Source organism: Rattus rattus, chromosome 8 (genome assembly GCF_011064425.1).
Source record: "Rattus rattus isolate New Zealand chromosome 8, Rrattus_CSIRO_v1, whole genome shotgun sequence".
NCBI lineage: Eukaryota > Metazoa > Chordata > Mammalia > Rodentia > Muridae > Rattus > Rattus rattus.
Genome location: NC_046161.1, coordinates 19,945,560 through 19,957,957, shown reverse-complemented (window position 1 = coordinate 19,957,957; position 12,398 = coordinate 19,945,560). Strand labels below are relative to the sequence as shown.

Below are 12,398 nucleotides of genomic sequence, written 5' to 3'. Positions count from 1 at the left end.
TCAAATATAATTTTGATTATAGTGTATATCCTGCCAATGCTTTGAAAATACACATGGAATAAACAAATACATAGTGTTAGTTTGTGTATTAGCTTTTTTATTTTCTAGAGTCAACATACTGTACAATGTACTCTTTTTAATGAGCAGGAGAAATGTCTAAATGATACTTTCACACTATAAAATAAATTCTTTCACTTAAAAATGGATTGATAGGATGAGAAAGATTCAGCTATCTGGGAAACTAACTTTGATTCCTATGTCATACATGGTGGAAGAAAAGAACTGACTCCAAAAAGCTCTTTGTAATCTCCACATATGTGCTGTGACATCTTTGTATACAAACATTCACATAAATACATACACATGTCAAATACATATATGCATACATGCATACATACATACAAACATACATACATTAGTCTAATAAAAGAGTTTAGTAGACTCCCAGCACTCAGGTAAAAGCTAATCACAGTGGTACATTTCTAAAATCTTAGCTTTTGAGAGAACATTTCTTGCTCAACCTGGAGATAAACATTTGATATCAGCTTATCCTGTAGCTGAAGACACCACATACTTGAGTCATAGCACTTATTTGGAAACTCTACCTTACTGAATAGATTTCATGGTTCTGGAAAGTTCTGTGCACATGATGGGGGAGAAATGTCATCACTCTCATTAAGTTCTGAACACTGCAAACTACGACCACCATTGGCCAGATAAGACAGTCCCACTGTTGAAGAGCAATATGAACACTACGGAAGTAACCAATCACATATTTATGAATCTAAGGCCGTTCCATGAGATGGAACCCATACCTGTCACTGTCAACAAGGTGACAAGAGATAAGCCAAAGGCCGTAAGGAAGAACCCAACATGGACACAGTATAAAATGACTTCTAATGATTTATTGCTAGACTCAGAGTAGAGTATCTCTTAGACCTTCAGCAGTGCAGAGAATAAGAGATTGTGGAGTTCTCAGGCCTAAATGAGACCTCTGTAATATACTCTATCCTTCCAAAGCTCAGAGATCTTCTCAGAAGGGGGGACAGAAAGATTGCAAGAGCCAGATGGTAGGTAACATCAAGGGGACAGTGTTTTCTAGACACAGCAGGGCAGCTGCACACATGAACACTAGCAGTTGTACCAGTATTAAAAAAGAACCCTATGGAAATTTAAGCTAGATAAAATTCCAGCATGCAAAGGGGCTGCGGAAATGAAACCCCACCACTATTTGACGAGCTACCAGCATTTGATAGCTGTCAGAAGAGGAAGAGTCACTTGTCTTTAATGATATTATTCCTGTAGGTTATTCACATGCCAGAGCAGGCTTCATTCCTAAAGCCTAATCAGACAACACAAACTAGACTCAATGGGGCTGAGAAGAAAGCCCAAAGTTACATTGGAAGTGTGGGGAGGGTAGAGAGGTTGGTTATAGGTAGGGTTGAATATGTTCAAAGTACATCGTATAAAATTCTCAATAAATTAATAAAATGTTTAAAAAATATAAGGTGAGACAGATAATAATGTCTACCTGTGGCATAGAAAACACAAGCACATGCAGATGCACACACACACACGTACATATTCACACTCATGCACGTCTACATACACACATGTGCACCCACATGCACATACATGCACACACATGTAAAAATGAAATGTTGAGATGCTTATAAGGCTGTGGGAATGGAGTGCACTGGGAAATGAGTTGAGCGAAGTCAAATTGCTTTACTCACTACTTCCTTTTGATCAGTACAGAAGTGGAGGTCCCCTTGATTGCCATATGAAAGCCTAGCCTTCATGCCAGGCTATAGAGATGAAAAAAAGTCCTTAGGATATGCCACAAGACTATCGTTCCCAGAAGTCCAAGAAAAATCCAGCACTTTCATGAACCCTAGAAAGCGTCAGGCAGTAAGTCAGTATTCCATCCTGGATTAACAGATGGAGGCCTTTCTTCTGGTTAGATCACAGCCTTGGCACCATCACTTTGTGAAAGTAAATGAGGACAGGCACTGTGGTAGTCAAGGGGTAAAGGGAAGTCGAAATTCATGGAAGAACCAAAGGGCTGATCTTTGCTAATTTGGAAGGTACAGGTAACTGGTAATTTACTTCCAATGTGCTTGTCATTTCTCATTTAGAGGATCACATTCTTCCTAACTGTTAAGTCACAGATCTTGTCGTTTGTCCTTTGCTCACCAGAGAGGTTATAAGTCTGGATGACTTGTTACTTTAAAAGTAGTCTTTTTATGAGTGCATAGAGAAAGCCCAGGGAGCTCACATTATTATCCTGAAAAGGACGGTTCTGGCTCTAATGGGGAAATTCAGTTTTGTTAGGTAATCGGTGCTCAGAGATAGACAAACAACTCCTTGGCAGAAGCTGATACAGCCAGGGGTTCTCCCGTGCATCATACTGACATTCCTATTCAGCAGGCGGTATTCATGCAGTGGGGCATGAACAATGGATTTCATCGGGCAGAACTTCTCTTTAAACACTGTAGATCAACTTGGAGAATGATAGATTTGATTTGGCTTAGATGGTACATTTGTTGGCTAACTAATACTGATACATGAGAGGGCCAAGGAGATGACAAAGTGTTTATATCCTGAATATAGTCTGTTTATATTATACTGTCAGGAAATATAGTGACACGTTGAGGTGCTGTGGTTTAGGAAAGTTTGAAGGAGTCCTTGCGCAAGTGATGTGCCTTGTAAAGTCAGAGGGGGCTACAGGGCACTCTTGCTCAGCTTCTGGAAGTAGTTAAAGAGGTAGATGGGTCCTGACCCTGCTGGGACACCAGTGTGGGCTGTCTTTTTGCCAAGGTTTTCTGTAGTTACCTCCCTGCCGTATGTGTTCTGAAAAAGCTAAGTTACCAGAGACATTCACAATCTCTTAGAAATAATTGTTTGTGAACTGTGATCATGGCCACAAGAAGTTATGTGTGTTGAAGGCCTTTGAAAAGTATTTTTCAAAGTGTGGGCTATGACTTAGGTAATTTCATAATATAGTTTGCTTAGGATGAACCTAGTATGGATATTTACTAAGTAGTTATCTACACATATGATATATCTATCTATCTATCTATCTATCTATCTATCTATCTATCTATCTATCTATATCTCTATATATACATATATTGGTATATATGAATATCACATATATACCTATGCATATGTACACACATACATATATTCAGATACAATATATGTATGTAATATATGTATGTATGTGAGACGTGTGTGTGTGTGTGTGTGTGTGTGTGTGTGTGTGTGTGTGTATGGCTTGAACTTCAAATGATTTACCCTGGTAATCATCATCACTTAGCACTCTGTCTCTAGACTCTAGAATTAGGCTGTTTATCATCTGATGATGTGAGGCCTCTGGAGATCCTTCAGGAACTGCACTCACTGAACATTTGAACACATTAATTTCAACCCTAGTCTAAGGAGGGGGGTGGGTCAACAGTAGCCACCTCCATTATCCCCCCAGACACTGTAGATGTACCAACTCTTTGGGAAGGTCACTCTCCATGTCTTGGCTACTATTGAGAAACAGAGAAAATGATACTGTTTGCTGCCTATACTGCAGCTCTTCACAGACGTGGGAAAGGGCATATCTCATAAGGCCTTGCACACTTCAACATTCCTGGTCTTTACATGAACTTGCTCTCCACATTTGTTGACATACCATAAAAGGTTACTTGAGGTCAAGATGAACTGCTGTTGACCATGTCTAACATTGTACGGCAGGTAAGGCTGTCTGCTCATCGCTGTGTTCACCATAACAGGGAGAATGCACGTTGTATCACTCAGATATAACCTTGCCAGACAAATCTTATCCTCCAGGAGTGAGGAGGTAAAGGAAGGCTGGACTTCCCTGTCCTGACAAAAGATAAGTAGATCCACTTCTCATTCGGGTTCTATAATGAAGGGGATGGCACAGAAATTTAGTCTGTAAGAGATGCCAATGGTTTCAAGATACCGGGACAAGAAGTGAAACAGAAAACCAGGAGCTCAGGGCTGTACAGAAGAGCTACTTGAGTCAACAATCTAAGGGCCTGGGTTGCAGCACCAGCAAGAGGCTGGGCTAAGAACTCTCGTGCAAACTTGCCATGTTTACTACTGCAATTATATTTGAAGAAGCTAATGAGAGCACCTTGAGGGACCTCTCATAATAATACAAATTCCAGCAATACATGCAATCAAAATGATAAGATATGCAAACAAAGCGAAGGCACTAAAAAAATCATCATGTCTAACTGATGTGTCAGAATCAAACATTTTACAGAATATAACCTTGTTCTTTCTTATATCACACTGCATCAAAACAAGAACTTCCTGGAATTTGACATATCCCCCTTATTTAATCTTCCTAGCAACCATAGAAAGGTTTTTTTGGTTGTTGTTCTTGGGTTTATAGGTGAGATCATTGAAAAACAAACACATGTTGTCAAATGAACTCAGCCTGAGTTAACTTGCTTGTCCTGTCATGTAGACTATAATAGCAGAAAATCTGTTCATCTGACCTATTTAGTAGCTCTCTGCCTTCTAATATTATACTGACTATTATACTGACTCTCTATTGGGGGTTTACTGAACTTCAGGTATGTTTTAAACCATAAATCTACAAACATCTATCACATGCCTCCAATCTCCATAATATCCATCCCTAGGTGTCGATGATTTAAATCAAAGAAGTAGTAGAATTCCACAATATTGCAGAATTACCAATTACCTTGTGTGTAGCAGATGATTCTGAAACTAATGTCCTGTTCCTCAATTGGTTCTTGATCTGTCAGTAAAAAAAGCTGGGGGTGGGGGAGGCAATTGCGGGGCGAAAGGTACTTGGGGGACTTCTGAGTCCCAGGAGGAAAAGGCAAATGCAAGGAAGGAGAGGAGGAGGGTTTTTGTTTTTGTTTTGTTTTGTTTGTTTTGCCACGCTTTAGAAGGAGAAGAAGTCAGCATCCATGTGAGGTCTCAGGAGGAGCCTGGGCCTATGGCCACTGCTATAGGTGGGTGGTCAGGGATGTTTGACGGGGCCTAGGTGGGTCTAGCAACTGAATTTTAGGGCAGGTGGGAGAGTCAGAGATAAATTCATAAGAGCGCACTTCTCCAATCGTGAGATTGCAGCGCCCAGCAATTGTGTCCAAAGGCAAATGAACTCGAACAACTGTGTCAGTGTCTCTATCTGAGGATTTGAGGGAAGCTGGGTAGGGGCTGGCAGCACAGTTACTTCCTGGAGAAAAGATCGTAACGTAAAACTACACGCAACCCTTGTGTATCAGCTCTCCACATTGTGGGGGAAGGAAACGAGCATGTCCTCATAAAGAATGTCCTCAGAAAGACAGGAGCTTTCTTTCATCGATACTTTCCAGTTCTGTGAGTGACAAATATTTATATTTTATGATCTACCCGTCCACATACCTCCTTCCTCCCCAGACTGGGATTTCGGATATGGCTTTTGATGGGTTGCTGGAGATTTAAACCCAGCGCCTCATGTTTGTGAAGCAAACACTTTACCATTCAAACCATCTCTGCAGTCCCACCATGTATTTTCTTTGTGCTTCATGTTTCTGCCTGTTTTAAATTGCTGTAGCAAATGCCCGGTGCTAAATAGCATATAAAGTAGTTCACTTACCCCAAGCATTGGTGATTCAAGAGCACAATACTTAATTTGTATCTGTTTGACTCAGGAGAGGGCTCCTGGCTACATTACAAATTGGCAGATAGCATCATGGTGGGAGAGAGAGCATATGGTAAGAAAAGAAGCAACCATGATTCATGAGCCAGGACGCAGGCATCAATTCACTCTAATTCCTTCCAGTCATCACTAGAATTAAGCTATTGTAGCTACAGTGTCGGCCACAATGTTCTACTTCATTAAGATTCAGCCACCACAACTTTACTACTCTGGAGACCAAATTTACATATTAAACTTTGGGGGATACATTCAAGACATATCTAAATTGTAGCACCTTGCCTTTTTGGTTTATAATGAAGGGTCAATCATGTTGAATGGTGGTATGCTTTTAATGTAATATAGTATTACTCTATGCCTACATTTCAATTTATACTTATCTTTTGTGTGTGTGTTGGGAGTACTCACATATGTACATCTCTCTATGTGTGTGTGCACATTTGTGTATTTGTGTGTGTGTGAACATGTGGGCATGTGTGTGTATGATGTGTGCATTCACTTGTGTGGACACCCAAAACTGATGCTGGGTACATTCTTTGATGATTCTCCATTTTCCTCTTAAAACGAATCACTCTTACACTGAACCTGGAGCTCTTCAGCCTGTCCTCTGTCTCCACCTCTTCATTGGTAGGATTGCAGGCAACTACCAAATCTGTCCTGGTTTTTATGTGGTTCCTGAGGCCTGCAAGCAAGTACTTTAGCCACTGGGCCATCTCCCCAGCCCTCTGGTTCATTTATTCCATGAAATCAATAGACACAAAGCTTGCAGTGGAAAGTGCTGCTCTGTTTGCCTCTTGCAGGTATGTGACTATGTTATGGAGACGTGTGGTATGAGGAACCATATAGTCCGTTGACTAGATGATACCCAAGTACAACTCCAGTCTTCTGAAATGTTTTATCACTTGCTGTGTTTGAAATTTTCTTTTGGAAATGGTATCTTTTATTCACTTTCCCCCAACTGATAAATGGTGCTTTATATGACAGCAACTACTCTCTATATTTCTTTTTTCCTTTATCTATTTCTTGAAGCTACCCAACTTGGAAAGTGTTTACTTTGCATTCCCTCACAGGCCCCCAAGTTATGCTGAAAGGATTTGTGAGTTTTACTCTTCCTGTGTTCAATAAATTTTAACACACCTTCCTAACGATCATTTCTGGCACATGTATTAAAATGTCATAACCCAAGGATTATTTCGCTATTACGCATGTCTTTTAAGATCTTCCTTCTGTTTTGCTTAATTTCTGGCTGCAGTGCTCTTAGCTTCACTTAGGAAGTTTGTGGCAGGCTATGGACCCTTGGTGGCAGCAGGAATCTCTTGCACAGCAGCTGCTTCTGGGGGATGACACTGTGTTCTGTTTATAACCATTAATCATGCACTACAGACATGGACTGCAGAGCAGTCTTCCTTCTGGGGTTTCTTGTCCTTGCAGCAACTCTTTTTTTTTTAACTTAGAAGTTTGGTTTCTTCAATATTTTTGAGATTTAGACAAACTTACTTGGGTTAGGTTTTCTTTCACTGTGAATCTTTTTGACATTTTTTTTATATTAAAAGGATCAACTTTTCAAATTCAGGTAAATTGAATTCTATCATGGTTCTCCTGGGCATGTACCCTCTGACCTCTGCCATGGCTAGGATATTCTGTGGACCTTCTAGGTTTCGGCGTCTCTCCTCTGCCTGTATCCACACTATTTAGCTTTCTGTCCTTTACTGTGAATTTTATGAGACTTTATTGACTGTTCATCTGTCTTACTTATCAAGTTATCTTTTCAGTCTAGATTTTTGAAGTAATGGCATTTTCATGTTAAAACAATATTTTTCTGAACTCATCCATGCCCTCTTTTTAATGTAACGTTCATCCAAGTCTACTGAGAGTATGAGTGAGTTTCTAAGACTCCCATCTCTTTCAGGAAATAAGTTTTGTAGAGAGAAGCATTTTGATACCTCAAGCAATTTCCTTTCATGAGATTTATTTGATTCTCTTCATAACCGTCTTTTTTCTCAGCCTGTATAGTGGTCGGGAGGAGTGATTTCTTTCTACACTTGCCTGGACGCTCTTTGATCTCTGTTAATCCCTTTCAACCTCATGTGAAGGAGGAAGAGGAAGGTAGATTGCTTGTGATGTTTCCTCCTATCCGTGATGAGTGAACTGAGAACAGTTCCTGGAAGGAGATAAAGATAGGATGAGGAATCAGGTCTGTCTTCACCACAGACTCCATTTCCACCAGAGCAATCTATGGCCCTGCGGAAGCATTAGTTAGTCAGGTATCCATGTCCTGTTACCTGGAAGAGGGTGTTAGTCACAGTGGCCCACAGTAACACTTGCAGCATTCCTAACAGAAATCTACCCCTGGGAAACTGCCCAGCCTCCAGTGTGGAGCCCTGGTGACTCCTCAGGAATGCTAATTTCAAGTCAGTCTTGTACACAGAATTATCTACATAGACGTCAGAAGTTCTTTCATTTTCTTCATCAGGTGAGAACTAACTTCCTCCCCCCACCCCCTCCTCCCTCCTCCTCCTCCTCCTCCTCCTCCTCCTCCTCCTGCTCCTCCTCCTCCTCCTCCTCTCCTCTCCTCTCCTGTGTTCTTGTTTTTATGGAGTGAATTTGGGATCTTGATGGTGCCAGTGAATTTTCCAGTGCTCAGCACATCCACAGCCCCCATTTTTCCTTTTAGTTCGATCCAGGGAATCAGTGAGTTTCCCCAGATGAACCTAACTCACTGTGGAACCCAGATGGATCTTGAACTTGCCAGCAGCCTTTTTAATTTCCACGTAGCTGAGATCAGAAGCCTATGCCTTCCACTTCGGCTCAGTATTTTCTATTGTTGGTATAGAATGTCTTTTAATTATATTTATCATCTAGTGGTCTTTCGCAGGCAAGTCCAACAGTCAGAGGACTCAGGTTCTCCACACTGAAACTCAACGTTGTCCTTTCAGTTTATTTTGAAGGCACAAAGAGCTCTGAAAGCAAATCCAGGTTTCTTCTCCTTGGGGTTTGATGGGCAGATTCTGGGCAAATAATCCACTCAGGTCCTCCCCGTCTCAGGAACCTTCCAGATGGAGAAAGTCGTTTTATTGATTTCTGGGGTCTTCCTAAAAGTTTACTTTATTAATTTATTTTTGAGTTTATACAACATCTATTAATTGTCCACTGTGTATTGGACATAATCAAATATTTATGTTACAAGGGATAATAAAACAAACAGCAGGTGTGTTCAATTAAGTTTAATCTTGTCTCATTAAATATAACTTTGAACACACTGGACTACTGGCTAATTTTTTCACACATGCACACACACACACACACACACACACACACACACACACACACACACACACACACACACACACCAAGGTAATGTGAGGATTGGAGAGTTACGGTTTCAGGGTCTGAGGAAAGGGAGATGCAGGAGTAGCAGTTCCCACAGAGCTGAGTGGGGTAATGGAGCCTGATTGAGTTCAGAGGCTTTGGTTCGTGTCCAGGTGAGATACATTATAGGGGAGAAGCTCTTTGACTTTGGTTTTCTTATTGCCAGAATAGTTAGAAAAATAAAATCCACCTCGGACTAACTTGATGGTTAGCAATGATGAAGGTGGGGGCATTTAGATTAGCTTCGTACGCAGTGTCTTAGGAAGGATTCCGTCCTTTCTTCAGCTTCTGGATAGTTCTGAGGGTGGCAGACCTTTGCACACAGTGCTCAAATTTTCCATGTTCACCCTGTTATCTGTACCAATCTGATGTCCTGTCATCTATGTTTATTAGCATTTATTAGGGCCTACGACCCTATGTCTACCTCATCCTGATGGTGGTCAGTACCATTCTTGACCTTCACAGAATATAGTTGAGGACTAAATGCCCCCTAGTGGTCACATGGAGCAAAATTCCAGGCAGGGTCCTTGACCGGGTTGAAACCATACTAGAATTTGTAATTTTTCTTTTTAAATTTATTTTTACATTTATTATTATTATTATTATTATTATTATTATTACCTATTTTTGCATCTGTACGTCTTTTTGTGAGAGCATGTGCACACTCGTGCTTGCCATGGTGCGTATGTTGAGAAAAACAGACGACTGTGGAAGTCAGTTCTCTTTTTCTCCCATGTGAGTTCCTGGATGGAGCATGGTTCTGTTTCCTACTGAGGCCCATCTATGGCCTGAATTTAGAATTTCCCATGCCTAAACGCAGAGTGCTCTCAGTTCTGTGCTTGATGACTTCTAACTGATCGGCTTTGAAACGGAGGCTAACTGGCTGACGTGATAATGTCAGCTGCCTTGGTGGGAGCCTCAGAGTTCTGCGGCTCAGCTCTCAAAAGATGAGTGACAGGAGTCCATGATGAATGTCCCGTCAGCCAGAGCTGACACAGGACTGATAGCCTCTGTGTGTGTGTGTGTGTGTGAGAGAGAGAGAGAGAGAGAGAGAGAGAGAGAGAGAGAGAGACTGAGTCTAGATCCCCTTGTATGGCTGTGCTGGCTAGTTGGATGTAAATTTAACACAAGCTGTTGTAATTTTGGAAAAGGGACCCTCAGTTGAAGAAACTCCTCTGCCGATTTCTTGATTGATGCTTGATATGTACTCTGCCACTTATGGTATCATTGGGTCCTGGTGAACCTAGGCCAGCTGAGCAAAGCAAGAAAAGCAAGCCAGCAAGCAGCACTCCTCCATGACTTACCCATCAGTTCTTGTCTCCAGTTCCTGCCCTTCTTGAGTTCCTGCCCTGCTTTCCTCACTGACACATGAGTGAAGTAATTAAGCCCTTTCATCCGCAATTTGTTTTTTGGCCATGGTCTTTTATCACAGCAATAAAAGCCCAAAGACAATGGCCCACAGAAAATGTTAACAAACGTGTTAGATGGATAAATGGATGACAAATGAAGAGAGGTTCGTTTGTGATGGGAGGTATCTCGGGAGATGGAAACCATTTAGTCATTCTCCTTGACTCTGGATGTGTCAGACTTGTCTGGCGTGGAAGTCGTGACTTAGCTAGATGGAGTTGGCACCATGTAGAAGTCCCACCATGTGGAAAACAAAAGCCTGAAGTATATTTACCAATTGTAAAGTGGGTGGCTTCTCTGGCTTATCACGTGGCTACCATAGAGCATATGTAGCAATGTGTTCACTGTTGATCACAGAGCAGGCTCAGGGGATCCGGGGGAAGCCTTCCATGTTGACTACACTCCCATCAGAACTTGGCTGCTGTAGTATCCCTGTGCTCAATCTTGCCAGGAAGCAAATGTGGAAGAAACAAGTGAGTCTCTTGGCTTGCAAACCCTGTAGCCTGGATCCTGATGCAGCTTCACACGCAGAATAGTTCATGCTGTACCTGCCCAAGGGATGGATTTCTTTTACACCTTGGACAGAGACAGTAACATTGCCTCACACTATACTTTATGCCTTCAAGTTGAGAACAATCTTCATCTTCATTCTGATCAAATCATTGTTCAAAGCTTGTCTTGGAAGCTGGGTTGGAGTAAGCGAAGGTCAATGCTAGTTACACAGTTTTGACACTGAAGCCATGTGTGGCTGCCGCATGACAGTAATCACAAATCACAAATCACAAGTGACAGAAATATTCAGCCACATCATCTGCCCTGCGTGAGGTTAGAGAACTGTCGGCACCCTCACATTTTCATGGTATGTTTTGTGGATGCTGCTACTTATGTGATGTTGAAAACTGATATTTCAAACACAGGAAGGAGTAAATATCCGATACTTTTCAAGTCAGGAAATGAAATGGCAGAAAACGGTTCAATGATAAATTCATAAAGCCTTTGTTCTCAGCGGGCAGCAAAAACTTTCCTTCTGCTGAGAACTGTGTGGCTTTTTACCCAAATACCGAGTTCTAATTGAAGCTCTGTTGATTTTTTTAGGTTAGCTGGGAATACCAAAAGCAAAAATATGAATTCTTAATTTTATTGAGAATATAAGTTATCCATATATCTAAATGGACATTTCAGCGAGGCAGGCAGAGGCAGACTGCAAAGCTTTGAATCCTGAAGATGCTTAATCAGACATGGGGAGTTCGCCTTTCTACTGAGCCCTGGAGATGTCTGGACAGTTACCGGGGCAGTTAGCAATGTTCCACTCAGTTCTTTGCTCTATCTTCCCTTATCCCGTATTACTTTACAAGCTCTGCCGAGTGGTCAATAGTCTGCTGGCTGACATGGGGGCCCAGAAGTAAGACTGCCCTTGTTCAGTGGGCTACCTTCATTCTTCCCTAAAGCCATCTTCTGAGTATGGATTTTTTGAGATTTATTTATTTATTTATTTATTTATTTATATTCATATTTAAGATGACATCCCCCCAGCTGTGATATTTTTGCAATTACAATGGGAATACTGAAATCCCAACTGCTTTCCTGTGTTCACCATCTCCAGCTGTCTTACCTAGAGCGAGCTAGGATTTCTACCTTGTATTATCTAGCTCATTTTCATATGCGAACACTGTGAGGGGGAAAATCTAAAATAGTATACAGGTATGAATAAGTGGGTACTTAATTCACATTTTCTTCTTTTGGAGGCTTTTCATAACTCTTTAGACATGTAGAACAGAGATAGAGACAGCATCTCTGAAATATCTGATCTGTCTGGAGATGGGCAAAGCAAGATGGTGGAAGACTTTCTGCACAAAGAATGGACATCTGGCTGGGATACAGTTTGAGGCTAAAACTTGTCCTGTACAGTATAGCAGAGCTGTGACTC

The 12,398-nt window shown here is 41.4% G+C and overlaps 1 protein-coding gene across 2 annotated transcripts in view; it reads right to left on the bottom strand.

Annotated features, from left to right (window-relative positions):
* Npsr1 (neuropeptide S receptor 1) overlaps positions 1 to 12,398 on the bottom strand; it is a 406,607-nt gene that overhangs the window by 376,489 nt on the left and 17,720 nt on the right. The window lies entirely within an intron of this gene.